The following is a 24697-nucleotide window of genomic DNA, read 5'->3' as shown; positions in this document are numbered from 1 at the left end:
AGAATCTGTCACCCTACTATGTGTTTATATTGAGGTAATAATGGGTGGTTGAGGTGTTTATATTAAGATGTGATTCTAATGATTTGCCCTAATTCATGTTTAAAATGAATTTGAACCATATCTCAATGTATGCTGAAGTATTGACATTTTCTGTGTTACTGTTACTGTGTATTATGGATTTTATATTGAATTTTTCTCTTTTTCTTTCTGTTTCTCTTCCCCCCTTCCTCTCTTCTTTTTTCTTCCCCCCCCTTAAAATTCCCTTTTCAACCAGTGTCCCTAGCTAGTTTTTCAGTACCATTTAGGAAAGTGTTGGGAAGATCTGCATTGTAAAGTCGGAATAGTCCTAAAAAAATGCCATGCTGACCAAAACAAACTACAGTGAGCAGTTACATTACACCATAGTGGATCCGCATTCCAACCACGTTAGTCTGTTAAACTAAATGTCATTGACATCTTTTGTCAGCTGGACTTGGCACCTAATCCAGAGACAAGCATAAGCCGGTGTAACTAAAAGATGGTTACGTGGGTACATGGATTGTTACCATCTTCTGCATTAGAAGTACGTAGAACAAGTCCCTCCCCACCCTTCGATAGCTCAGTTGGTAGAGCGGAGGACTGTAGGTTAGTCAGCTGGGATTCTTAGGTCGCTGGTTCAACTCCGGCTCGAAGGAGAACATTTTGGCGGAACAGTCCAGGTACTGCTCTAACGCCATGGCTATACTAACCTATACTACCCTATACTAACGTCTCCCGCTGCAAGGACATTTTTTCAAAGCTCTGCAACATGTTGCCTTTACTCACCAAAGCTCCTGCTCCAATTTACAGGACTGCTTTTGACCATGGATTAAAACAGGGTTCTCAAGCTTGCGGCCTGCGAGACAATATTTTGTGGCCCTCAGGACGATATGAAAGTTTAATCTTTAGTGCGGCCAGCGAGTTCTATACGAATGGCACTTTCCCGCGTTGTGTGCAGAAGGTTCCTTTTTTTGTGCAAGCTGGAGCTGAACGAACCTACCAATCACACTGGACTATATGGCTCCCGAGGGCGGGCCATCAGCCGGGGTTGATGCAAGCAGAGAAACATTGCACAACTATGGAGGCGCTCGTGTAACATCACATAGCCGTCATAGAATTCCTACTTGTTACTGTGTTTGAAATGAGAATGTTTGACTTCGAGCTGGACGAAGTCAATGTTACCGCCGTTAAGGACCAACACCGACGTTCCGTTGACGATGTCACTAATGGGTGTGGACCTTCAATGGGGCCATTCAGCCAGCTCCCGCCCGCCGTCCCGCTTCGGAGTCAGGCTGGAGCCTCATCAAAGGCTTACCTGCCTCGGTTACATAAGCAACAGAACGTCGGTGTTGGGTAGGACGTACAGCTGAATCCATGGGGTTATTATAGAAACTAAAAGCCAGTGAATAACGCCTCCATGGCTGCATCCCATTGTTTTATATAATAAATAATTAATGTTGTCCCAGCTGATAATGAACAGCCCGGTCGCAGTCGATAAAATTGACCCCCGGCTCCCCTGAGCCTGTGCCTTTTTGGGAGCACATATTTGTGCAAAAAGTTTTTCTATAACTTCAAAAAGTCCAAGTACAGGTCGAGACTTACTGACGATCTTCTTCAAGCCATAGTGAGGGTGTCAACTGCTTCCTCGCTCAAGCCAAATGTGGCTCAGCTATGTGAGAGGAAGCGCTGCCAGGTCTCTGGCAGCAGGAAGCAGGCAAGAGAAGCCATGTTTAGAAAAACCGTTCATGTTCAAAAGAACCCATTATAGTTAAAGAACTGTTAGTAGTGATGTTTGAGAAGATTAGATTTTTTGAACAAAGCTTTTTCAGTGGAATACCTGATGCAGCCCAGCCACACCCAGACTCTGCGTCCTGCAGCCCTCAGGTAATTTGAGTTTGAGACCCCTGGAATCAACAGACGGTGGCCTAGCCACCTTCGCGTGAGCCCCCAGGAGTGTTGTTGTGGCCGAGTGGTTAAGGCGATGGACTAGAAATCCATTGGGGTCTCCCCGCGCAGGTTCGAATCCTGCCAACAATGTGAAGTTCCCCTGATGTTGTTTTACCTTGGATAAGGTTCTTGATTGACCATTGCATAATTAGTGTTGTGTTCCTAGCTTGTTTTTCAGTACCAATTGGGAAAGTGTTGGGAACATCTGCTGAGGCATTGTACTGTATATTAATGAATCTGCTGCTGCACATTGTAAAGGCTGAATAGTCCTAAACAAATACCATGCTGACCAAAACAAACTACAGTGAGCAATTACATTGCAACATAGTGGATCCGCCTTCCAACCACATTAGCCTTTTAAACTAAATGTCATTAAAATCTTTTGTCACCTGGACTTGGCACCTAATCCAGGGATGGTGTAATTTGTTAGTGTTTTGGGGTTTTGTATATAGAAAGGTTTTAAATTGTTATTGTATATAGTTTTTAGTTGTTGTGTTTGCACTCTCTCTTTAAAAAAATGTGGGGAAAAAAACACAACTCTTGTGGTGTAATAGCAACACATCCATCCTTTGGGTGGAAGACTCCAGGTGCAAATCCTGGCAAGAGTGTGTTAGGTGCACAATCAGTATTTCATTTGCTGGGTTTCATATACCAGTTTTCATTAAGAGATTTTTAATAGAATCTGTCACCCTACTATGTGTTTATATTGAGGTAATAATGGGTGGTTGAGGTGTTTATATTAAGATGTGATTCTAATGATTTGCCCTAATTCATGTTTAAAATGAATTTGAACCATATCTCAATGTATGCTGAAGTATTGACACTTTCTGTGTTACTGTTACTGTGTATTATGGATTTTATATTGAATTTTTCTCGTTTTCTTTCTGTTTCTCTTCCCTCCTTCCTCTCTTCTTTTTTCTTCCCCCCCCTTAAAATTCCCTTTTCAACCAGTGTCCCTAGCTAGTTTTTCAGTACCATTTAGGAAAGTGTTGGGAAGATCTGCATTGTAAAGTCTGAATATTCCTAAAAAAATGCCATGCTGACCAAACAAACTACAGTGAGCAGTTACATTACACCATAGTGGATCCGCCTTCCAACCACGTTAGTCTGTTAAACTAAATGTCATTGACATCTTTTGTCAGCTGGACTTGGCACCTAATCCAGAGATAAGCATAAGCCGGTGTAACTAAAAGATGGTTACGTGGGTACATGGATTGTTACCATCTTCTGCATTAGAAGTACGTAGAACAAGTCCCTCCCCACCCTTCGATAGCTCAGTTGGTAGAGCGGAGGACTGTAGGTTAGTCAGCTGGGATCCTTAAGTCGCTGGTTCAATTCCGGCTCGAAGGAGAACATTTTGGCGGAAAAGTCCAGGTACTGCTCTAACGCCATGGCTATTTGTCCCTATACTAACATCTCCCGCTGCAAGGACATTTTTTCAAAGCTCTGCAACATGTTGCCTTTACTCACCAAAGCTCCTGCTCCAATTTACAGGACTGCTTTTGACCATGGATTAAAACAGGGTTCTCAAGCTTGCGGCCTGCGAGACAATATTTTGTGGCCCTCAGGACGATATGAAAGTTTAATCTTTAGTGCGGCCAGCGAGTTCTATACGAATGGCCTTTTCCCGCGTTGTGTGCAGAAGGTTCCTTTTTTTGTGCAAGCTGGAGCTGAACGAACCTACCAATCACACTGGACTATATGGCTCCCGAGGGCGGGCCATCAGCCGGGGTTGATGCAAGCAGAGAAACATTGCACAACTATGGAGGCGCTCGTGTAACATCACATAGCCGTCATAGAATTCCTACTTGTTACTGTGTTTGAAATGAGAATGTTTGACTTCGAGCTGGACGAAGTCAATGTTACCGCCGTTAAGGACCAACACCGACGTTCCGTTGACGATGTCACTAATGGGTGTGGACCTTCAATGGGGCCATTCAGCCAGCTCCCGCCCGCCGTCCCGCTTCGGAGTCAGGCTGGAGCCTCATCAAAGGCTTACCTGCCTCGGTTACATAAGCAACAGAACATCGGTGTTGGGTAGGACGTACAGCTGAATCCATGGGGTTATTATAGAAACTAAAAGCCAGTGAATAACGCCTCCATGGCTGCATCCCATTGTTTTATATAATAAATAATTAATGTTGTCCCAGCTGATAATGAACAGCCCGGTCGCAGTCGATAAAATTGACCCCCGGCTCCCCTGAGCCTGTGCCTTTTTGGGAGCACATATTTGTGCAAAAAGTTTTTCTATAACTTCAAAAAGTCCAAGTACAGGTCGAGACTTACTGACGATCTTCTTCAAGCCATAGTGAGGGTGTCAACTGCTTCCTCGCTCAAGCCAAATGTGGCTCAGCTATGTGAGAGGAAGCGCTGCCAGGTCTCTGGCAGCAGGAAGCAGGCAAGAGAAGCCATGTTTAGAAAAACCGTTCATGTTCAAAAGAACCCATTATAGTTAAAGAACTGTTAGTAGTGATGTTTGAGAAGATTAGATTTTTTGAACAAAGCTTTTTCAGTGGAATACCTGATGCAGCCCAGCCACACCCAGACTCTGCGTCCTGCAGCCCTCAGGTAATTTGAGTTTGAGACCCCTGGAATCAACAGACGGTGGCCTAGCCACCTTCGCGTGAGCCTCCAGGAGTGTTGTTGTGGCCAAGTGGTTAAGGCGATGGACTAGAAATCCATTGGGGTCTCCCCGCGCACGTTCGAATCCTGCCAACAACGTGAAGTTCCCCTGATGTTGTTTTACCTTGGATAAGGTTCTTGATTGACCATTGCATAATTAGTGTTGTGTTCCTAGCTTGTTTTTCAGTACCAATTGGGAAAGTGTTGGGAACATCTGCTGAGGCATTGTACTGTATATTAATGAATATGCTGCTGCACATTGTAAAGGCTGAATAGTCCTAAACAAATACCATGCTGACCAAAACAAACTACAGTGAGCAATTACATTGCAACATAGTGGATCCGCCTTCCAACCACATTAGCCTTTTAAACTAAATGTCATTAAAATCTTTTGTCAGCTGGACTTGGCACCTAATCCAGGGATGGTGTAATTTGTTATTGTTTTGGGGTTTTGTATATAGACAGGTTTTAAATTGTTATTGTATATAGTTTTTAGTTGTTGTGTTTGCACTCTCTCTTTAAAAAAATGTGGGGAAAAAAACACAACTCTTGTGGTGTAATAGCAACACATCCATCCTTTGGGTGGAAGACTCCAGGTGCAAATCCTGGCAAGAGTGTGTTAGGTGCACAATCAGTATTTCATTTCCTGGGTTTCATATACCAGTTTTAATTAAGAGATTTTTAATAGAATCTGTCACCCTACTATGTGTTTATATTTAGGTAATAATGGGTGGTTGAGGTGTTTATATTAAGATGTGATTCTAATGATTTGCCCTAATTCATGTTTAAAATGAATTTGAACCATATCTCAATGTATGCTGAAGTATTGACACTTTCTGTGTTACTGTTACTGTGTAATATGGATTTTATATTGAATTTTTCTCCTTTTCTTTCTGTTTCTCTTCCCCCCTTCCTCTCAATCACACTGGACTATATGGCTCCCGAGGGCGGGCCATCAGCCGGGGTTGATGCAAGCAGAGAAACATTGCACAACTATGGAGGCGCTCGTGTAACATCACATAGCCGTCATAGAATTCCTACTTGTTACTGTGTTTGAAATGAGAATGTTTGACTTCGAGCTGGACGAAGTCAATGTTACCGCCGTTAAGGACCAACACCGACGTTCCGTTGACGATGTCACTAATGGGTGTGGACCTTCAATGGGGCCATTCAGCCAGCTCCCGCCCGCCGTCCCGCTTCGGAGTCAGGCTGGAGCCTCATCAAAGGCTTACCTGCCTCGGTTACATAAGCAATAGAACATCGGTGTTGGGTAGGACGTACAGCTGAATCCATGGGGTTATTATAGAAACTAAAAGCCAGTGAATAACGCCTCCATGGCTGCATCCCATTGTTTTATATAATAAATAATTAATGTTGTCCCAGCTGATAATGAACAGCCCGGTCGCAGTCGATAAAATTGACCCCCGGCTCCCCTGAGCCTGTGCCTTTTTGGGAGCACATATTTGTGCAAAAAGTTTTTCTATAACTTCAAAAAGTCCAAGTACAGGTCGAGACTTACTGACGATCTTCTTCAAGCCATAGTGAGGGTGTCAACTGCTTCCTCGCTCAAGCCAAATGTGGCTCAGCTATGTGAGAGGAAGCGCTGCCAGGTCTCTGGCAGCAGGAAGCAGGCAAGAGAAGCCATGTTTAGAAAAACCGTTCATGTTCACAAGAACCCATTATAGTTAAAGAACTGTTAGTAGTGATGTTTGAGAAGATTGGATTTTTTGAACAAAGCTTTTTCAGTGGAATACCTGATGCAGCCCAGCCACACCCAGACTCTGCGTCCCGTTTTTCAGTACCAATTGGGAAAGTGTTGGGAACATCTGCTGAGGCATTGTACTGTATATTAATGAATATGCTGCTGCACATTGTAAAGGCTGAATAGTCCTAAACAAATACCATGCTGACCAAAACAAACTACAGTGAGCAATTACATTGCAACATAGTGGATCCGCCTTCCAACCAATTCTTTAAAAAAATGTGGGGAAAAAAACACAACTCTTGTGGTGTAAAGCAACACATCCATCCTTTGGGTGGAAGACTCCAGGTGCAAATCCTGGCAAGAGTGTGTTAGGTGCACAATCAGTATTTCATTTGCTGGGTTTCATATACCAGTTTTCATTAGGAGATTTTTAATAGAATCTGTCACCCTACTATGTGTTTATATTGAGGTAATAATGGGTGGTTGAGGTGTTTATATTAAGATGTGATTCTAATGATTTGCCCTAATTCATGTTTAAAATGAATTTGAACCATATCTCAATGTATGCTGAAGTATTGAAATTTTCTGTGTTACTGTTACTGTGTATTATGGATTTTATATTGAATTTTTCTCTTTTTCTTTCTGTTTCTCTTCCCCCCTTCCTCTCTTCTTTTTTCTTCCCCCCCCTTAAAATTCCCTTTTCAACCAGTGTCCCTAGCTAGTTTTTCAGTACCATTTAGGAAAGTGTTGGGAACATCTGCATTGTAAAGTCGGAATAGTCCTAAAAAAATGCCATGCTGACCAAAACAAACTACAGTGAGCAGTTACATTACACCATAGTGGATCCGCATTCCAACCACGTTAGTCTGTTAAACTAAATGTCATTGACATCTTTTGTCAGATGGACTTGGCACCTAATCCAGAGACAAGCATAAGCCGGTGTAACTAAAAGATGGTTACGTGGGTACATGGATTGTTACCATCTTCTGCATTAGAAGTACGTAGAACAAGTCCCTCCCCACCCTTCGATAGCTCAGTTGGTAGAGCGGAGGACTGTAGGTTAGTCAGCTGGGATCCTTAGGTCGCTGGTTCAACTCCGGCTCGAAGGAGAACATTTTGGCGGAACAGTCCAGGTACTGCTCTAACGCCATGGCTACTTGTCCCTATACTAACATCTCCCGCTGCAAGGACATTTTTTCAAAGCTCTGCAACATGTTGCCTTTACTCACCAAAGCTCCTGCTCCAATTTACAGGACTGCTTTTGACCATGGATTAAAACAGGGTTCTCAAGCTTGCGGCCTGCGAGACAATATTTTGTGGCCCTCAGGACGATATGAAAGTTTAATCTTTAGTGCGGCCAGCGAGTTCTATACGAATGGCACTTTCCCGCGTTGTGTGCAGAAGGTTCCTTTTTTTGTGCAAGCTGGAGCTGAACGAACCTACCAATCACACTGGACTATATGGCTCCCGAGGGCGGGCCATCAGCCGGGGTTGATGCAAGCAGAGAAACATTGCACAACTATGGAGGCGCTCGTGTAACATCACATAGCCGTCATAGAATTCCTACTTGTTACTGTGTTTGAAATGAGAATGTTTGACTTCGAGCTGGACGAAGTCAATGTTACCGCCGTTAAGGACCAACACCGACGTTCCGTTGACGATGTCACTAATGGGTGTGGACCTTCAATGGGGCCATTCAGCCAGCTCCCGCCCGCCGTCCCGCTTTGGAGTCAGGCTGGAGCCTCATCAAAGGCTTACCTGCCTCGGTTACATAAGCAACAGAACATCGGTGTTGGGTAGGACGTACAGCTGAATCCATGGGGTTATTATAGAAACTAAAAGCCAGTGAATAACGCCTCCATGGCTGCATCCCATTGTTTTATATAATAAATAATTAATGTTGTCCCAGCTGATAATGAACAGCCCGGTCGCTGTCGAGAAAATTGACCCCCGGCTCCCCTGAGCCTGTGCCTTTTTGGGAGCACATATTTGTGCAAAAAGTTTTTCTATAACTTCAAAAAGTCCAAGTACAGGTCGAGACTTACTGACGATCTTCTTCAAGCCATAGTGAGGGTGTCAACTGCTTCCTCGCTCAAGCCAAATGTGGCTCAGCTATGTGAGAGGAAGCGCTGCCAGGTCTCTGGCAGCAGGAAGCAGGCAAGAGAAGCCATGTTTAGAAAAACCGTTCATGTTCACAAGAACCCATTATAGTTAAAGAACTGTTAGTAGTGATGTTTGAGAAGATTAGATTTTTTGAACAAAGCTTTTTCATTGGAATACCTGATGCAGCCCAGCCACACCCAGACTCTGCGTCCTGCAGCCCTCAGGTAATTTGAGTTTGAGACCCCTGGAATCAACAGACGGTGGCCTAGCCACCTTCGCGTGAGCCTCCAGGAGTGTTGTTGTGGCCGAGTGGTTAAGGCGATGGACTAGAAATCCATTGGGGTCTCCCCGCGCAGGTTCGAATCCTGCCAACAATGTGAAGCTCCCCTGATGTTGTTTTACCTTGGATAAGGTTCTTGATTGACCATTGCATAATTAGTGTTGTGTTCCTAGCTTGTTTTTCAGTACCAATTGGGAAAGTGTTGGGAACATCTGCTGAGGCATTGTACTGTATATTAATGAATCTGCTGCTGCACATTGTAAAGGCTGAATAGTCCTAAACAAATACCATGCTGACCAAAACAAACTACAGTGAGCAACTACATTGCAACATAGTGGATCCGCCTTCCAACCACATTAGCCTGTTAAACTAAATGTCATTAACATCTTTTGTCAGCTGGACTTGGCACCTAATCCAGGGATGGTGTAATTTGTTAGTGTTTTGGGGTTTTGTATATAGACAGGTTTTAAATTGTTATTGTATATAGTTTTTAGTTGTTGTGTTTGCACTCTCTCTTTAAAAAAATGTGGGGAAAAAAACACAACTCTTGTGGTGTAATAGCAACACATCCATCCTTTGGGTGGAAGACTCCAGGTGCAAATCCTGGCAAGAGTGTGTTAGGTGCACAATCAGTATTTCATTTGCTGGGTTACATATACCAGTTTTCATTAGGAGATTTTTAATAGAATCTGTCACCTTACTATGTGTTTATATTGAGGTAATAATGGGTGGTTGAGGTGTTTATATTAAGATGTGATTCTAATGATTTGCCCTAATTCATGTTTAAAATGAATTTGAACCATATCTCAATGTATGCTGAAGTATTGACATTTTCTGTGTTACTGTTACTGTGTATTATGGATTTTATATTAAATTTTTCTCTTTTTCTTTCTGTTTCTCTTCCCCCCTTTCTCTCTTCTTTTTTCTTCCCCCCCCTTAAAATTCCCTTTTCAACCAGTGTCCCTAGCTAGTTTTTCAGTACCATTTAGGAAAGTGTTGGGAACATCTGCATTGTAAAGTCTGAATAGTCCTAAAAAAATGCCATGCTGACCAAAACAAACTACAGTGAGCAGTTACATTACACCATAGTGGATCCGCATTCCAACCACGTTAGTCTGTTAAACTAAATGTCATTGACATCTTTTGTCAGCTGGACTTGGCACCTAATCCAGAGACAAGCATAAGCCGGTGTAACTAAAAGATGGTTACGTGGGTACATGGATTGTTACCATCTTCTGCATTAGAAGTACGTAGAACAAGTCCCTCCCCACCCTTCGATAGCTCAGTTGGTAGAGCGGAGGACTGTAGGTTAGTCAGCTGGGATCCTTAGGTCGCTGGTTCAACTCCGGCTCGAAGGAGAACATTTTGGCGGAACAGTCCAGGTACTGCTCTAACGCCATGGCTATACTAACCTATACTACCCTATACTAACATCTCCCGCTGCAAGGACATTTTTTCAAAGCTCTGCAACATGTTGCCTTTACTCACCAAAGCTCCTGCTCCAATTTACAGGACTGCTTTTGACCATGGATTAAAACAGGGTTCTCAAGCTTGCGGCCTGCGAGACAATATTTTGTGGCCCTCAGGACGATATGAAAGTTTAATCTTTAGTGCGGCCAGCGAGTTCTATACGAATGGCACTTTCCCGCGTTGTGTGCAGAAGGTTCCTTTTTTTGTGCAAGCTGGAGCTGAACGAACCTACCAATCACACTGGACTATATGGCTCCCGAGGGCGGGCCATCAGCCGGGGTTGATGCAAGCAGAGAAACATTGCACAACTATGGAGGCGCTCGTGTAACATCACATAGCCGTCATAGAATTCCTACTTGTTACTGTGTTTGAAATGAGAATGTTTGACTTCGAGCTGGACGAAGTCAATGTTACCGCCGTTAAGGACCAACACCGACGTTCCGTTGACGATGTCACTAATGGGTGTGGACCTTCAATGGGGCCATTCAGCCAGCTCCCGCCCGCCGTCCCGCTTCGGAGTCAGGCTGGAGCCTCATCAAAGGCTTACCTGCCTCGGTTACATAAGCAACAGAACATCGGTGTTGGGTAGGACGTACAGCTGAATCCATGGGGTTATTATAGAAACTAAAAGCCAGTGAATAACGCCTCCATGGCTGCATCCCATTGTTTTATATAATAAATAATTAATGTTGTCCCAGCTGATAATGAACAGCCCGGTCGCAGTCGAGAAAATTGACCCCCGGCTCCCCTGAGCCTGTGCCTTTTTGGGAGCACATATTTGTGCAAAAAGTTTTTTCTATAACTTCAAAAAGTCCAAGTACAGGTCGAGACTTACTGACGATCTTCTTCAAGCCATAGTGAGGGTGTCAACTGCTTCCTCGCTCAAGCCAAATGTGGCTCAGCTATGTGAGAGGAAGCGCTGCCAGGTCTCTGGCAGCAGGAAGCAGGCAAGAGAAGCCATGTTTAGAAAAACCGTTCATGTTCACAAGAACCCATTATAGTTAAAGAACTGTTAGTAGTGATGTTTGAGAAGATTAGATTTTTTGAACAAAGCTTTTTCAGTGGAATACCTGATGCAGCCCAGCCACACCCAGACTCTGCGTCCTGCAGCCCTCAGGTAATTTGAGTTTGAGACCCCTGGAATCAACAGACGGTGGCCTAGCCACCTTCGCGTGACCCTCCAGGAGTGTTGTTGTGGCCGAGTGGTTAAGGCGATGGACTAGAAATCCATTGGGGTCTCCCCGCGCAGGTTCGAATCCTGCCAACAACGTGAAGTTACCCTGATGTTGTTTTACCTTGGATAAAGTTCTTGATTGACCATTGCATAATTGGTGTTGTGTTCCTAGCTTGTTTTTCAGTACCAATTGGGAAAGTGTTGGGAACATCTGTTGAGGCATTGTACTGTATATTAAAGAATATGCTGCTGCACATTGTAAAGGCTGAATAGTCCTAAACAAATACCATGCTGACCAAAACAAACTACAGTGAGCAATTACATTGCAACATAGTGGATCTGCCTTCCAACCACATTAGCCTTTTAAACTAAATGTCATTAACATCTTTTGTCAGCTGGACTTGGCACCTAATCCAGGGATGGTGTAATTTGTTAGTGTTTTGGTGTTTTGTATATAGACAGGTTTTAAATTGTTATTGTATATAGTTTTTAGTTGTTGTGTTTGCACTCTCTCTTTAAAAAAATGTGGGGAAAAAAACACAACTCTTGTGGTGTAATAGCAACACATCCATCCTTTGGGTGGAAGACTCCAGGTGCAAATCCTGGCAAGAGTGTGTTAGGTGCACAATCAGTATTTCATTTGCTGGGTTTCATATACCAGTTTTCATTAAGAGATTTTTAATAGAATCTGTCACCCTACTATGTGTTTATATTGAGGTAATAATGGGTGGTTGAGGTGTTTATATTAAGATGTGATTCTAATGATTTGCCCTAATTCATGTTTAAAATGAATTTGAACCATATCTCAATGTATGCTGAAGTATTGACATTTTCTGTGTTACTGTTACTGTGTATTATGGATTTTATATGGAATTTTTCTCCTTTTCTTTCTGTTTCTCTTCCCCCCTTCCTCTCTTCTTTTTTCTTCCCCCCCCCTTAAAATTCCCTTTTCAACCAGTGTCCCTAGCTAGTTTTTCAGTACCATTTATGAAAGTGTTGGGAACATCTGCATTGTAAAGTCTGAATATTCCTAAAAAAATGCCATGCTGACCAAAACAAACTACAGTGAGCAATTACATTACACCATAGTGGATCCGCATTCCAACCACGTTAGTCTGTTAAACTAAATGTCATTGACATCTTTTGTCAGCTGGACTTGGCACCTAATCCAGAGACAAGCATAAGCCGGTGTAACTAAAAGATGGTTACGTGGGTACATGGATTGTTACCATCTTCTGCATTAGAAGTACGTAGAACAAGTCCCTCCCCACCCTTCGATAGCTCAGTTGGTAGAGCGGAGGACTGTAGGTTAGTCAGCTGGGATCCTTAAGTCGCTGGTTCAACTCCGGCTCGAAGGAGAACATTTTGGCGGAAAAGTCCAGGTACTGCTCTAACGCCATGGCTATTTGTCCCTATACTAACATCTCCCGCTGCAAGGACATTTTTTCAAAGCTCTGCAACATGTTGCCTTTACTCACCAAAGCTCCTGCTCCAATTTACAGGACTGCTTTTGACCATGGATTAAAACAGGGTTCTCAAGCTTGCGGCCTGCGAGACAATATTTTGTGGCCCTCAGGACGATATGAAAGTTTAATCTTTAGTGCGGCCAGCGAGTTCTATACGAATGGCCTTTTCCCGCGTTGTGTGCAGAAGGTTCCTTTTTTTGTGCAAGCTGGAGCTGAACGAACCTACCAATCACACTGGACTATATGGCTCCCGAGGGCGGGCCATCAGCCGGGGTTGATGCAAGCAGAGAAACATTGCACAACTATGGAGGCGCTCGTGTAACATCACATAGCCGTCATAGAATTCCTACTTGTTACTGTGTTTGAAATGAGAATGTTTGACTTCGAGCTGGACGAAGTCAATGTTACCGCCGTTAAGGACCAACACCGACGTTCCGTTGACGATGTCACTAATGGGTGTGGACCTTCAATGGGGCCATTCAGCCAGCTCCCGCCCGCCGTCCCGCTTCGGAGTCAGGCTGGAGCCTCATCAAAGGCTTACCTGCCTCGGTTACATAAGCAACAGAACATCGGTGTTGGGTAGGACGTACAGCTGAATCCATGGGGTTATTATAGAAACTAAAAGCCAGTGAATAACGCCTCCATGGCTGCATCCCATTGTTTTATATAATAAATAATTAATGTTGTCCCAGCTGATAATGAACAGCCCGGTCGCAGTCGATAAAATTGACCCCCGGCTCCCCTGAGCCTGTGCCTTTTTGGGAGCACATATTTGTGCAAAAAGTTTTTCTATAACTTCAAAAAGTCCAAATACAGGTCGAGACTTACTGACGATCTTCTTCAAGCCATAGTGAGGGTGTCAACTGCTTCCTCGCTCAAGCCAAATGTGGCTCAGCTATGTGAGAGGAAGCGCTGCCAGGTCTCTGGCAGCAGGAAGCAGGCAAGAGAAGCCATGTTTAGAAAAACCGTTCATGTTCACAAGAACCCATTATAGTTAAAGAACTGTTAGTAGTGATGTTTGAGAAGATTAGATGTTTTGAACAAAGCTTTTTCAGTGGAATACCTGATGCAGCCCAGCCACACCCAGACTCTGCGTCCTGCAGCCCTCAGGTAATTTGAGTTTGAGACCCCTGGAATCAACAGACGGTGGCCTAGCCACCTTCGCGTGAGCCTCCAGGAGTGTTGTTGTGGCCGAGTGGTTAAGGCGATGGACTAGAAATCCATTGGGGTCTCCCCGTGCAGGTTCGAATCCTGCCAACAACGTGAAGTTCCCCTGATGTTATTTTACCTTGGATAAGGTTCTTGATTGACCATTGCATAATTAGTGTTGTGTTCCTAGCTTGTTTTTCAGTACCAATTGGGAAAGTGTTGGGAACATCTGCTGAGGCATTGTATTGTATATTAATGAATATGCTGCTGCACATTGTAAAGGCTGAATAGTCCTAAACAAATACCATGCTGACCAAAACAAACTACAGTGAGCAATTACATTGCAACATAGTGGATCCGCCTTCCAACCACATTAGCCTTTTAAACTAAATGTCATTAAAATCTTTTGTCAGCTGGACTTGGCACCTAATCCAGGGATGGTGTAATTTGTTAGTGTTTTGGGGTTTTGTATATAGAAAGGTTTTAAATTGTTATTGTATATAGTTTTTAGTTGTTGTGTTTGCACTCTCTCTTTAAAAAAATGTGGGGAAAAAAAAACAACTCTTGTGGTGTAATAGCAACACATCCATCCTTTGGGTGGAAGACTCCAGGTGCAAATCCTGGCAAGAGTGTGTTAGGTGCACAATCAGTATTTCATTTGCTGGGTTTCATATACCAGTTTTCATTAAGAGATTTTTAATAGAATCTGTCACCCTACTATGTGTTTATATTGAGGTAATAATGGGTGGTTGAGGTGTTTATATTAAGATGTGATTCTAATGATTTGCCCTAATTCATGTTTAAAATGAATTTGAACCATATCTCAATGTATGCTGAAGTATTGACACTTTCTGTGTTACTGTTACTGTGTATTATGGATTTTATATTGAATTTTTCTCCTTTTCTTTCTGTTTCTCTTCCCCCCTTCCTCTCTTCTTTTTTCTTCCCCCCCCTTAAAATTCCCTTTTCAACCAGTGTCCCTAGCTAGTTTTTCAGTACCATTTAGGAAAGTGTTGGGAAGATCTGCATTGTAAAGTCTGAATATTCCTAAAAAAATGCCATGCTGACCAAACAAACTACAGTGAGCAGTTACATTACACCATAGTGGATCCGCATTCCAACCACGTTAGTCTGTTAAACTAAATGTCATTGACATCTTTTGTCAGCTGGACTTGGCACCTAATCCAGAGACAAGCATAAGCCGGTGTAACTAAAAGATGGTTACGTGGGTACATGGATTGTTACCATCTTCTGCATTAGAAGTACGTAGAACAAGTCCCTCCCCACCCTTCGATAGCTCAGTTGGTAGAGCGGAGGACTGTAGGTTAGTCAGCTGGGATCCTTAAGTCGCTGGTTCAACTCCGGCTCGAAGGAGAACATTTTGGCGGAAAAGTCCAGGTACTGCTCTAACGCCATGGCTATTTGTCCCTATACTAACATCTCCCGCTGCAAGGACATTTTTTCAAAGCTCTGCAACATGTTGCCTTTACTCACCAAAGCTCCTGCTCCAATTTACAGGACTGCTTTTGACCATGGATTAAAACAGGGTTCTCAAGCTTGCGGCCTGCGAGACAATATTTTGTGGCCCTCAGGACGATATGAAAGTTTAATCTTTAGTGCGGCCAGCGAGTTCTATACGAATGGCCTTTTCCCGCGTTGTGTGCAGAAGGTTCCTTTTTTTGTGTAAGCTGGAGCTGAACGAACCTACCAATCACACTGGACTATATGGCTCCCGAGGGCGGGCCATCAGCCGGGGTTGATGCAAGCAGAGAAACATTGCACAACTATGGAGGCGCTCGTGTAACATCACATAGCCGTCATAGAATTCCTACTTGTTACTGTGTTTGAAATGAGAATGTTTGACTTCGAGCTGGACGAAGTCAATGTTACCGCCGTTAAGGACCAACACCGACGTTCCGTTGACGATGTCACTAATGGGTGTGGACCTTCAATGGGGCCATTCAGCCAGCTCCCGCCCGCCGTCCCGCTTCGGAGTCAGGCTGGAGCCTCATCAAAGGCTTACCTGCCTCGGTTACATAAGCAACAGAACATCGGTGTTGGGTAGGACGTACAGCTGAATCCATGGGGTTATTATAGAAACTAAAAGCCAGTGAATAACGCCTCCATGGCTGCATCCCATTGTTTTATATAATAAATAATTAATGTTGTCCCAGCTGATAATGAACAGCCCGGTCGCAGTCGATAAAATTGACCCCCGGCTCCCCTGAGCCTGTGCCTTTTTGGGAGCACATATTTGTGCAAAAAGTTTTTCTATAACTTCAAAAAGTCCAAATACAGGTCGAGACTTACTGACGATCTTCTTCAAGCCATAGTGAGGGTGTCAACTGCTTCCTCGCTCAAGCCAAATGTGGCTCAGCTATGTGAGAGGAAGCGCTGCCAGGTCTCTGGCAGCAGGAAGCAGGCAAGAGAAGCCATGTTTAGAAAAACCGTTCATGTTCAAAAGAACCCATTATAGTTAAAGAACTGTTAGTAGTGATGTTTGAGAAGATTAGATTTTTTGAACAAAGCTTTTTCAGTGGAATACCTGATGCAGCCCAGCCACACCCAGACTCTGCGTCCTGCAGCCCTCAGGTAATTTGAGTTTGAGACCCCTGGAATCAACAGACGGTGGCCTAGCCACCTTCGCGTGAGCCTCCAGGAGTGTTGTTGTGGCCGAGTGGTTAAGGCGATGGACTAGAAATCCATTGGGGTCTCCCCGCGCAGGTTCGAATCCTGCCAACAACGTGAAGTTCCCCTGATGTTGTTTTACCTTGGATAAGGTTCTTGATTGACCATTGCATAATTAGTGTTGTGTTCCTAGCTTGTTTTTCAGTACCAATTGGGAAAGTGTTGGGAACATCTGCTGAGGCATTGTATTGTATATTAATGAATATGCTGCTGCACATTGTAAAGGCTGAATAGTCCTAAACAAATACCATGCTGACCAAAACAAACTACAGTGAGCAATTACATTGCAACATAGTGGATCCGCCTTCCAACCACATTAGCCTTTTAAACTAAATGTCATTAAAATCTTTTGTCAGCTGGACTTGGCACCTAATCCAGGGATGGTGTAATTTGTTAGTGTTTTGGGGTTTTGTATATAGAAAGGTTTTAAATTGTTATTGTATATAGTTTTTAGTTGTTGTGTTTGCACTCTCTCTTTAAAAAAATGTGGGGAAAAAAAAACAACTCTTGTGGTGTAATAGCAACACATCCATCCTTTGGGTGGAAGACTCCAGGTGCAAATCCTGGCAAGAGTGTGTTAGGTGCACAATCAGTATTTCATTTGCTGGGTTTCATATACCAGTTTTCATTAAGAGATTTTTAATAGAATCTGTCACCCTACTATGTGTTTATATTGAGGTAATAATGGGTGGTTGAGGTGTTTATATTAAGATGTGATTCTAATGATTTGCCCTAATTCATGTTTAGAATGAATTTGAACCATATCTCAATGTATGCTGAAGTATTGACACTTTCTGTGTTACTGTTACTGTGTATTATGGATTTTATATTGAATTTTTCTCCTTTTCTTTCTGTTTCTCTTCCCCCCTTCCTCTCTTCTTTTTTCTTCCCCCCCCTTAAAATTCCCTTTTCAACCAGTGTCCCTAGCTAGTTTTTCAGTACCATTTAGGAAAGTGTTGGGAAGATCTGCATTGTAAAGTCTGAATATTCCTAAAAAAATGCCATGCTGACCAAACAAACTACAGTGAGCAGTTACATTACACCATAGTGGATCCGCCTTCCAACCACGTTAGTCTGTTAAACTAAATGTCATTGACATCTTTTGTCAGCTGGACTTGGCACCTAATCCAGAGATAAGCATAAGCCGGTGTAACTAAAAGATGGTTACGTGGGTACATGGATTGTTACCATCTTCTGCATTAGAAGTACGTAGAACAAGTCCCTCCCCACCCTTCGATAGCTCAGTTGGTAGAGCGGAGGACTGTAGGTTAGTCAGCTGGGATCCTTAAGTCGCTGGTTCAACTCCGGCTCGAAGGAGAACATTTTGGCGGAAAAGTCCAGGTACTGCTCTAACGCCATGGCTATTTGTCCCTATACTAACATCTCCCGCTGCAAGGACATTTTTTCAAAGCTCTGCAACATGTTGCCTTTACTCACCAAAGCTCCTGCTCCAATTTACAGGACTGCTTTTGACCATAGATTAAAACAGGGTTCTCAAGCTTGCGGCCTGCGAGACAATATTTTGTGGCCCTCAGGACGATATGAAAGTTTAATCTTTAGTGCGGCCAGCGAGTTCTATACGAATGGCCTTTTCCCGCGTTGTGTGCAGAAGGTTCCTTTTTTTGTGCAAGCTGGAGCTGAACGAACCTACCAATCACACTGGACTATATGGCTCCCGAGGGCGGGCCATCAGCCGGGGTTGATGCAAGCAGAGAAACATTGCACAACTATGGAGGCGCTCGTGTAACATCACATAGCCGTCATAGAATTCCTACTTGTTACTGTGTTTGAAATGAGAATGTTTGACTTCGAGCTAGACGAAGTCAATGTTACCGCCGTTAAGGACCAACACCGACGTTCCGTTGACGATGTCACTAATGGGTGTGGACCTTCAATGGGGCCATTCAGCCAGCTCCCGCCCGCCGTCCCGCTTCGGAGTCAGGCTGGAGCCTCATCAAAGGCTTACCTGCCTCGGTTACATAAGCAACAGAACATCGGTGTTGGGTAGGACGTACAGCTGAATCCATGGGGTTATTATAGAAACTAAAAGCCAGTGAATAACGCCTCCATGGCTGCATCCCATTGTTTTATATAATAAATAATTAATGTTGTCCCAGCTGATAATGAACAGCCCGGTCGCAGTCGATAAAATTGACCCCCGGCTCCCCTGAGCCTGTGCCTTTTTGGGAGCACATATTTGTGCAAAAAGTTTTTCTATAACTTCAAAAAGTCCAAGTACAGGTCGAGACTTACTGACGATCTTCTTCAAGCCATAGTGAGGGTGTCAACTGCTTCCTCGCTCAAGCCAAATGTGGCTCAGCTATGTGAGAGGAAGCGCTGCCAGGTCTCTGGCAGCAGGAAGCAGGCAAGAGAAGCCATGTTTAGAAAAACCGTTCATGTTCAAAAGAACCCATTATAGTTAAAGAACTGTTAGTAGTGATGTTTGAGAAGATTAGATTTTTTGAACAAAGCTTTTTCAGTGGAATACCTGATGCAGCCCAGCCACACCCAGACTCTGCGTCCTGCAGCCCTCAGGTAATTTGAGTTTGAGACCCCTGGAATCAACAGACGGTGGCCTAGCCACCTTCGCGTGAGCCTCCAGGAGTGTTGTTGTGGCCGAGTGGTTAAGGCGATGGACTAGAAATCCATTGGGGTCTCCCCGCGCACGTTCGAATCCTGCCAACAATGTGAAGTTCCCCTGATGTTGTTTTACCTTGGATAAGGTTCTTGATTGACCATTGCATAATTAGTGTTGTGTTCCTAGCTTGTTTTTCAGTACCAATTGGGAAAGTGTTGGGAACATCTGCTGAGGCATTGTACTGTATATTAATGAATATGCTGCTGCACATTGTAAAGGCTGAATAGTCCTAAACAAATACCATGCTGACCAAAACAAACTACAGTGAGAAATTACATTGCAACATAGTGGATCCGCCTTCCAACCACATTAGCCTTTTAAACTAAATGTCATTAAAATCTTTTGTCAGCTGGACTTGGCACCTAATCCAGGGATGGTGTAATTTGTTAGTGTTTTGGGGTTTTGTATATAGACAGGTTTTAAATTGTTATTGTATATAGTTTTTAGTTGTTGTGTTTGCACTCTCTCTTTAAAAAAATGTGGGGAAAAAAACACAACTCTTGTGGTGTAATAGCAACACATCCATCCTTTGGGTGGAAGACTCCAGGTGCAAATCCTGGCAAGAGTGTGTTAGGTGCACAATCAGTATTTCATTTGCTGGGTTTCATATACCAGTTTTCATTAAGAGATTTTTAATAGAATCTGTCACCCTACTATGTGTTTATATTGAGGTAATAATGGGTGGTTGAGGTGTTTATATTAAGATGTGATTCTAATGATTTGCCCTAATTCATGTTTAAAATGAATTTGAACCATATCTCAATGTATGCTGAAGTATTGACATTTTCTGTGTTACTGTTACTGTGTATTATGGATTTTATATTGAATTTTTCTCCTTTTCTTTCTGTTTCTCTTCCCCCCTTCCTCTCTTCTTTTTTCTTCCCCCCCCTTAAAATTCCCTTTTCAACCAGTGTCCCTAGCTAGTTTTTCAGTACCATTTAGGAAAGTGTTGGGAAGATCTGCATTGTAAAGTCTGAATATTCCTAAAAAAATGCCATGCTGACCAAACAAACTACAGTGAGCAGTTACATTACACCATAGTGGATCCGCCTTCCAACCACGTTAGTCTGTTAAACTAAATGTCATTGACATCTTTTGTCAGCTGGACTTGGCACCTAATCCAGAGACAAGCATAAGCCGGTGTAACTAAAAGATGGTTACGTGGGTACATGGATTGTTACCATCTTCTGCATTAGAAGTACGTAGAACAAGTCCCTCCCCACCCTTCGATAGCTCAGTTGGTAGAGCGGAGGACTGTAGGTTAGTCAGCTAGGATCCTTAAGTCGCTGGTTCAACTCCGGCTCGAAGGAGAACATTTTGGCGGAAAAGTCCAGGTACTGCTCTAACGCCATGGCTATTTGTCCCTATACTAACATCTCCCGCTGCAAGGACATTTTTTCAAAGCTCTGCAACATGTTGCCTTTACTCACCAAAGCTCCTGCTCCAATTTACAGGACTGCTTTTGACCATGGAAAAAACAGGGTTCTCAAGCTTGCGGCCTGCGAGACAATATTTTGTGGCCCTCAGGACGATATGAAAGTTTAATCTTTAGTGCGGCCAGCGAGTTCTATACGAATGGCCTTTTCCCGCGTTGTGTGCAGAAGGTTCCTTTTTTTGTGCAAGCTGGAGCTGAACGAACCTACCAATCACACTGGACTATATGGCTCCCGAGGGCGGGCCATCAGCCGGGGTTGATGCAAGCAGAGAAACATTGCACAACTATGGAGGCGCTCGTGTAACATCACATAGCCGTCATAGAATTCCTACTTGTTACTGTGTTTGAAATGAGAATGTTTGACTTCGAGCTGGACGAAGTCAATGTTACCGCCGTTAAGGACCAACACCGACGTTCCGTTGACGATGTCACTAATGGGTGTGGACCTTCAATGGGGCCATTCAGCCAGCTCCCGCCCGCCGTCCCGCTTCGGAGTCAGGCTGGAGCCTCATCAAAGGCTTACCTGCCTCGGTTACATAAGCAACAGAACATCGGTGTTGGGTAGGACGTACAGCTGAATCCATGGGGTTATTATAGAAACTAAAAGCCAGTGAATAACGCCTCCATGGCTGCATCCCATTGTTTTATATAATAAATAATTAATGTTGTCCCAGCTGATAATGAACAGCCCGGTCGCAGTCGATAAAATTGACCCCCGGCTCCCCTGAGCCTGTGCCTTTTTGGGAGCACATATTTGTGCAAAAAGTTTTTCTATAACTTCAAAAAGTCCAAGTACAGGTCGAGACTTACTGACGATCTTCTTCAAGCCATAGTGAGGGTGTCAACTGCTTCCTCGCTCAAGCCAAATGTGGCTCAGCTATGTGAGGGGAAGCGCTGCCAGGTCTCTGGCAGCAGGAAGCAGGCAAGAGAAGCCATGTTTAGAAAAACCGTTCATGTTCAAAAGAACCCATTATAGTTAAAGAACTGTTAGTAGTGATGTTTGAGAAGATTAGATTTTTTGAACAAAGCTTTTTCAGTGGAATACCTGATGCAGCCCAGCCACACCCAGAGATAAGCATAAGCCGGTGTAACTAAAAGATGGTTACGTGGGTACATGGATTGTTACCATCTTCTGCATTAGAAGTACGTAGAACAAGTCCCTCCCCACCCTTCGATAGCTCAGTTGGTAGAGCGGAGGACTGTAGGTTAGTCAGCTGGGATCCTTAAGTCGCTGGTTCAACTCCGGCTCGAAGGAGAACATTTTGGCGGAAAAGTCCAGGTACTGCTCTAACGCCATGGCTATTTGTCCCTATACTAACATCTCCCGCTGCAAGGACATTTTTTCAAAGCTCTGCAACATGTTGCCTTTACTCACCAAAGCTCCTGCTCCAATTTACAGGACTGCTTTTGACCATGGATTAAAACAGGGTTCTCAAGCTTGCGGCCTGCGAGACAATATTTTGTGGCCCTCAGGACGATATGAAAGTTTAATCTTTAGTGCGGCCAGCGAGTTCTATACGAATGGCCTTTTCCCGCGTTGTGTGCAGAAGGTTCCTTTTTTTGTGCAAGCTGGAGCTGAACGAACCTACCAATCACACTGGACTATATGGCTCCCGAGGGCGGGCCATCAGCCGGGGTTGATGCAAGCAGAGAAACATTGCACAACTATGGAGGCGCTCGTGTAACATCACATAGCCGTCATAGAATTCCTACTTGTTACTGTGTTTGAAATGAGAATGTTTGACTTCGAGCTGGACGAAGTCAATGTTACCGCCGTTAAGGACCAACACCGACGTTCCGTTGACGATGTCACTAATGGGTGTGGACCTTCAATGGGGCCATTCAGCCAGCTCCCGCCCGCCGTCCCGCTTCGGAGTCAGGCTGGAGCCTCATCAAAGGCTTACCTGCCTCGGTTACATAAGCAACAGAACATCGGTGTTGGGTAGGACGTACAGCTGAATCCATGGGGTTATTATAGAAACTAAAAGCCAGTGAATAACGCCTCCATGGCTGCATCCCATTGTTTTATATAATAAATAATTAATGTTGTCCCAGCTGATAATGAACAGCCCGGTCGCAGTCGAGAAAATTGACCCCCGGCTCCCCTGAGCCTGTGCCTTTTTGGGAGCACATATTTGTGCAAAAAGTTTTTTCTATAACTTCAAAAAGTCCAAGTACAGGTCGAGACTTACTGACGATCTTCTTCAAGCCATAGTGAGGGTGTCAACTGCTTCCTCGCTCAAGCCAAATGTGGCTCAGCTATGTGAGAGGAAGCGCTGCCAGGTCTCTGGCAGCAGGAAGCAGGCAAGAGAAGCCATGTTTAGAAAAACCGTTCATGTTCACAAGAACCCATTATAGTTAAAGAACTGTTAGTAGTGATGTTTGAGAAGATTAGATTTTTTGAACAAAGCTTTTTCAGTGGAATACCTGATGCAGCCCAGCCACACCCAGACTCTGCGTCCTGCAGCCCTCAGGTAATTTGAGTTTGAGACCCCTGGAATCAACAGACGGTGGCCTAGCCACCTTCGCGTGACCCTCCAGGAGTGTTGTTGTGGCCGAGTGGTTAAGGCGATGGACTAGAAATCCATTGGGGTCTCCCCGCGCAGGTTCGAATCCTGCCAACAACGTGAAGTTACCCTGATGTTGTTTTACCTTGGATAAAGTTCTTGATTGACCATTGCATAATTGGTGTTGTGTTCCTAGCTTGTTTTTCAGTACCAATTGGGAAAGTGTTGGGAACATCTGTTGAGGCATTGTACTGTATATTAAAGAATATGCTGCTGCACATTGTAAAGGCTGAATAGTCCTAAACAAATACCATGCTGACCAAAACAAACTACAGTGAGCAATTACATTGCAACATAGTGGATCTGCCTTCCAACCACATTAGCCTTTTAAACTAAATGTCATTAACATCTTTTGTCAGCTGGACTTGGCACCTAATCCAGGGATGGTGTAATTTGTTAGTGTTTTGGTGTTTTGTATATAGACAGGTTTTAAATTGTTATTGTATATAGTTTTTAGTTGTTGTGTTTGCACTCTCTCTTTAAAAAAATGTGGGGAAAAAAACACAACTCTTGTGGTGTAATAGCAACACATCCATCCTTTGGGTGGAAGACTCCAGGTGCAAATCCTGGCAAGAGTGTGTTAGGTGCACAATCAGTATTTCATTTGCTGGGTTTCATATACCAGTTTTCATTAAGAGATTTTTAATAGAATCTGTCACCCTACTATGTGTTTATATTGAGGTAATAATGGGTGGTTGAGGTGTTTATATTAAGATGTGATTCTAATGATTTGCCCTAATTCATGTTTAAAATGAATTTGAACCATATCTCAATGTATGCTGAAGTATTGACATTTTCTGTGTTACTGTTACTGTGTATTATGGATTTTATATGGAATTTTTCTCCTTTTCTTTCTGTTTCTCTTCCCCCCTTCCTCTCTTCTTTTTTCTTCCCCCCCCCTTAAAATTCCCTTTTCAACCAGTGTCCCTAGCTAGTTTTTCAGTACCATTTATGAAAGTGTTGGGAACATCTGCATTGTAAAGTCTGAATATTCCTAAAAAAATGCCATGCTGACCAAACAAACTACAGTGAGCAGTTACATTACACCATAGTGGATCCGCCTTCCAACCACGTTAGTCTGTTAAACTAAATGTCATTGACATCTTTTGTCAGCTGGACTTGGCACCTAATCCAGAGACAAGCATAAGCCGGTGTAACTAAAAGATGGTTACGTGGGTACATGGATTGTTACCATCTTCTGCATTAGAAGTACGTAGAACAAGTCCCTCCCCACCCTTCGATAGCTCAGTTGGTAGAGCGGAGGACTGTAGGTTAGTCAGCTGGGATCCTTAAGTCGCTGGTTCAACTCCGGCTCGAAGGAGAACATTTTGGCGGAAAAGTCCAGGTACTGCTCTAACGCCATGGCTATTTGTCCCTATACTAACATCTCCCGCTGCAAGGACATTTTTTCAAAGCTCTGCAACATGTTGCCTTT

General features: G+C 43.7%; 18 non-coding genes across 18 annotated transcripts; all 18 read left to right on the top strand.

Annotated features, from left to right (window-relative positions):
- Nucleotides 1-587: 587 nt before the first annotated feature.
- trnay-gua (transfer RNA tyrosine (anticodon GUA)) lies at nucleotides 588-674 on the top strand. The gene is given in 2 exon segments: nucleotides 588-624; nucleotides 639-674. It is a non-coding gene; the product is annotated as a tRNA-Tyr (tRNA).
- Nucleotides 675-1973: 1299 nt separating this feature from the next.
- On the top strand, nucleotides 1974-2055 carry trnas-aga (transfer RNA serine (anticodon AGA)). The gene has a single exon. It is a non-coding gene; the product is annotated as a tRNA-Ser (tRNA).
- A 1173-nt stretch (nucleotides 2056-3228) lies between these two features.
- trnay-gua (transfer RNA tyrosine (anticodon GUA)) lies at nucleotides 3229-3315 on the top strand. Its single transcript is given in 2 exon segments — nucleotides 3229-3265; nucleotides 3280-3315. It is a non-coding gene; the product is annotated as a tRNA-Tyr (tRNA).
- Nucleotides 3316-4604: 1289 nt separating this feature from the next.
- Nucleotides 4605-4686, top strand: trnas-aga (transfer RNA serine (anticodon AGA)). Its single transcript has one exon. It is a non-coding gene; the product is annotated as a tRNA-Ser (tRNA).
- Nucleotides 4687-7314: 2628 nt separating this feature from the next.
- On the top strand, nucleotides 7315-7401 carry trnay-gua (transfer RNA tyrosine (anticodon GUA)). The gene is given in 2 exon segments: nucleotides 7315-7351; nucleotides 7366-7401. It is a non-coding gene; the product is annotated as a tRNA-Tyr (tRNA).
- A 1289-nt stretch (nucleotides 7402-8690) lies between these two features.
- On the top strand, nucleotides 8691-8772 carry trnas-aga (transfer RNA serine (anticodon AGA)). Its single transcript has one exon. It is a non-coding gene; the product is annotated as a tRNA-Ser (tRNA).
- Nucleotides 8773-9946: 1174 nt separating this feature from the next.
- On the top strand, nucleotides 9947-10033 carry trnay-gua (transfer RNA tyrosine (anticodon GUA)). The gene is given in 2 exon segments: nucleotides 9947-9983; nucleotides 9998-10033. It is a non-coding gene; the product is annotated as a tRNA-Tyr (tRNA).
- A 1300-nt stretch (nucleotides 10034-11333) lies between these two features.
- Nucleotides 11334-11415, top strand: trnas-aga (transfer RNA serine (anticodon AGA)). Its single transcript has one exon. It is a non-coding gene; the product is annotated as a tRNA-Ser (tRNA).
- A 1175-nt stretch (nucleotides 11416-12590) lies between these two features.
- trnay-gua (transfer RNA tyrosine (anticodon GUA)) lies at nucleotides 12591-12677 on the top strand. Its single transcript is given in 2 exon segments — nucleotides 12591-12627; nucleotides 12642-12677. It is a non-coding gene; the product is annotated as a tRNA-Tyr (tRNA).
- Nucleotides 12678-13966: 1289 nt separating this feature from the next.
- On the top strand, nucleotides 13967-14048 carry trnas-aga (transfer RNA serine (anticodon AGA)). The gene has a single exon. It is a non-coding gene; the product is annotated as a tRNA-Ser (tRNA).
- A 1173-nt stretch (nucleotides 14049-15221) lies between these two features.
- On the top strand, nucleotides 15222-15308 carry trnay-gua (transfer RNA tyrosine (anticodon GUA)). The gene is given in 2 exon segments: nucleotides 15222-15258; nucleotides 15273-15308. It is a non-coding gene; the product is annotated as a tRNA-Tyr (tRNA).
- Nucleotides 15309-16597: 1289 nt separating this feature from the next.
- trnas-aga (transfer RNA serine (anticodon AGA)) lies at nucleotides 16598-16679 on the top strand. Its single transcript has one exon. It is a non-coding gene; the product is annotated as a tRNA-Ser (tRNA).
- Nucleotides 16680-17852: 1173 nt separating this feature from the next.
- trnay-gua (transfer RNA tyrosine (anticodon GUA)) lies at nucleotides 17853-17939 on the top strand. The gene is given in 2 exon segments: nucleotides 17853-17889; nucleotides 17904-17939. It is a non-coding gene; the product is annotated as a tRNA-Tyr (tRNA).
- A 1289-nt stretch (nucleotides 17940-19228) lies between these two features.
- On the top strand, nucleotides 19229-19310 carry trnas-aga (transfer RNA serine (anticodon AGA)). Its single transcript has one exon. It is a non-coding gene; the product is annotated as a tRNA-Ser (tRNA).
- Nucleotides 19311-20483: 1173 nt separating this feature from the next.
- trnay-gua (transfer RNA tyrosine (anticodon GUA)) lies at nucleotides 20484-20570 on the top strand. Its single transcript is given in 2 exon segments — nucleotides 20484-20520; nucleotides 20535-20570. It is a non-coding gene; the product is annotated as a tRNA-Tyr (tRNA).
- A 1293-nt stretch (nucleotides 20571-21863) lies between these two features.
- trnay-gua (transfer RNA tyrosine (anticodon GUA)) lies at nucleotides 21864-21950 on the top strand. The gene is given in 2 exon segments: nucleotides 21864-21900; nucleotides 21915-21950. It is a non-coding gene; the product is annotated as a tRNA-Tyr (tRNA).
- Nucleotides 21951-23240: 1290 nt separating this feature from the next.
- On the top strand, nucleotides 23241-23322 carry trnas-aga (transfer RNA serine (anticodon AGA)). Its single transcript has one exon. It is a non-coding gene; the product is annotated as a tRNA-Ser (tRNA).
- Nucleotides 23323-24496: 1174 nt separating this feature from the next.
- On the top strand, nucleotides 24497-24583 carry trnay-gua (transfer RNA tyrosine (anticodon GUA)). Its single transcript is given in 2 exon segments — nucleotides 24497-24533; nucleotides 24548-24583. It is a non-coding gene; the product is annotated as a tRNA-Tyr (tRNA).
- The last annotated feature ends 114 nt before the right edge of the window (nucleotides 24584-24697 follow it).

Source organism: Channa argus, unplaced genomic scaffold, assembly GCF_033026475.1.
Source record: "Channa argus isolate prfri unplaced genomic scaffold, Channa argus male v1.0 Contig043, whole genome shotgun sequence".
NCBI lineage: Eukaryota > Metazoa > Chordata > Actinopteri > Anabantiformes > Channidae > Channa > Channa argus.
Note: the sequence above shows the minus strand (reverse complement) of the source record. Positions and strands in the feature narration are given on the sequence as shown.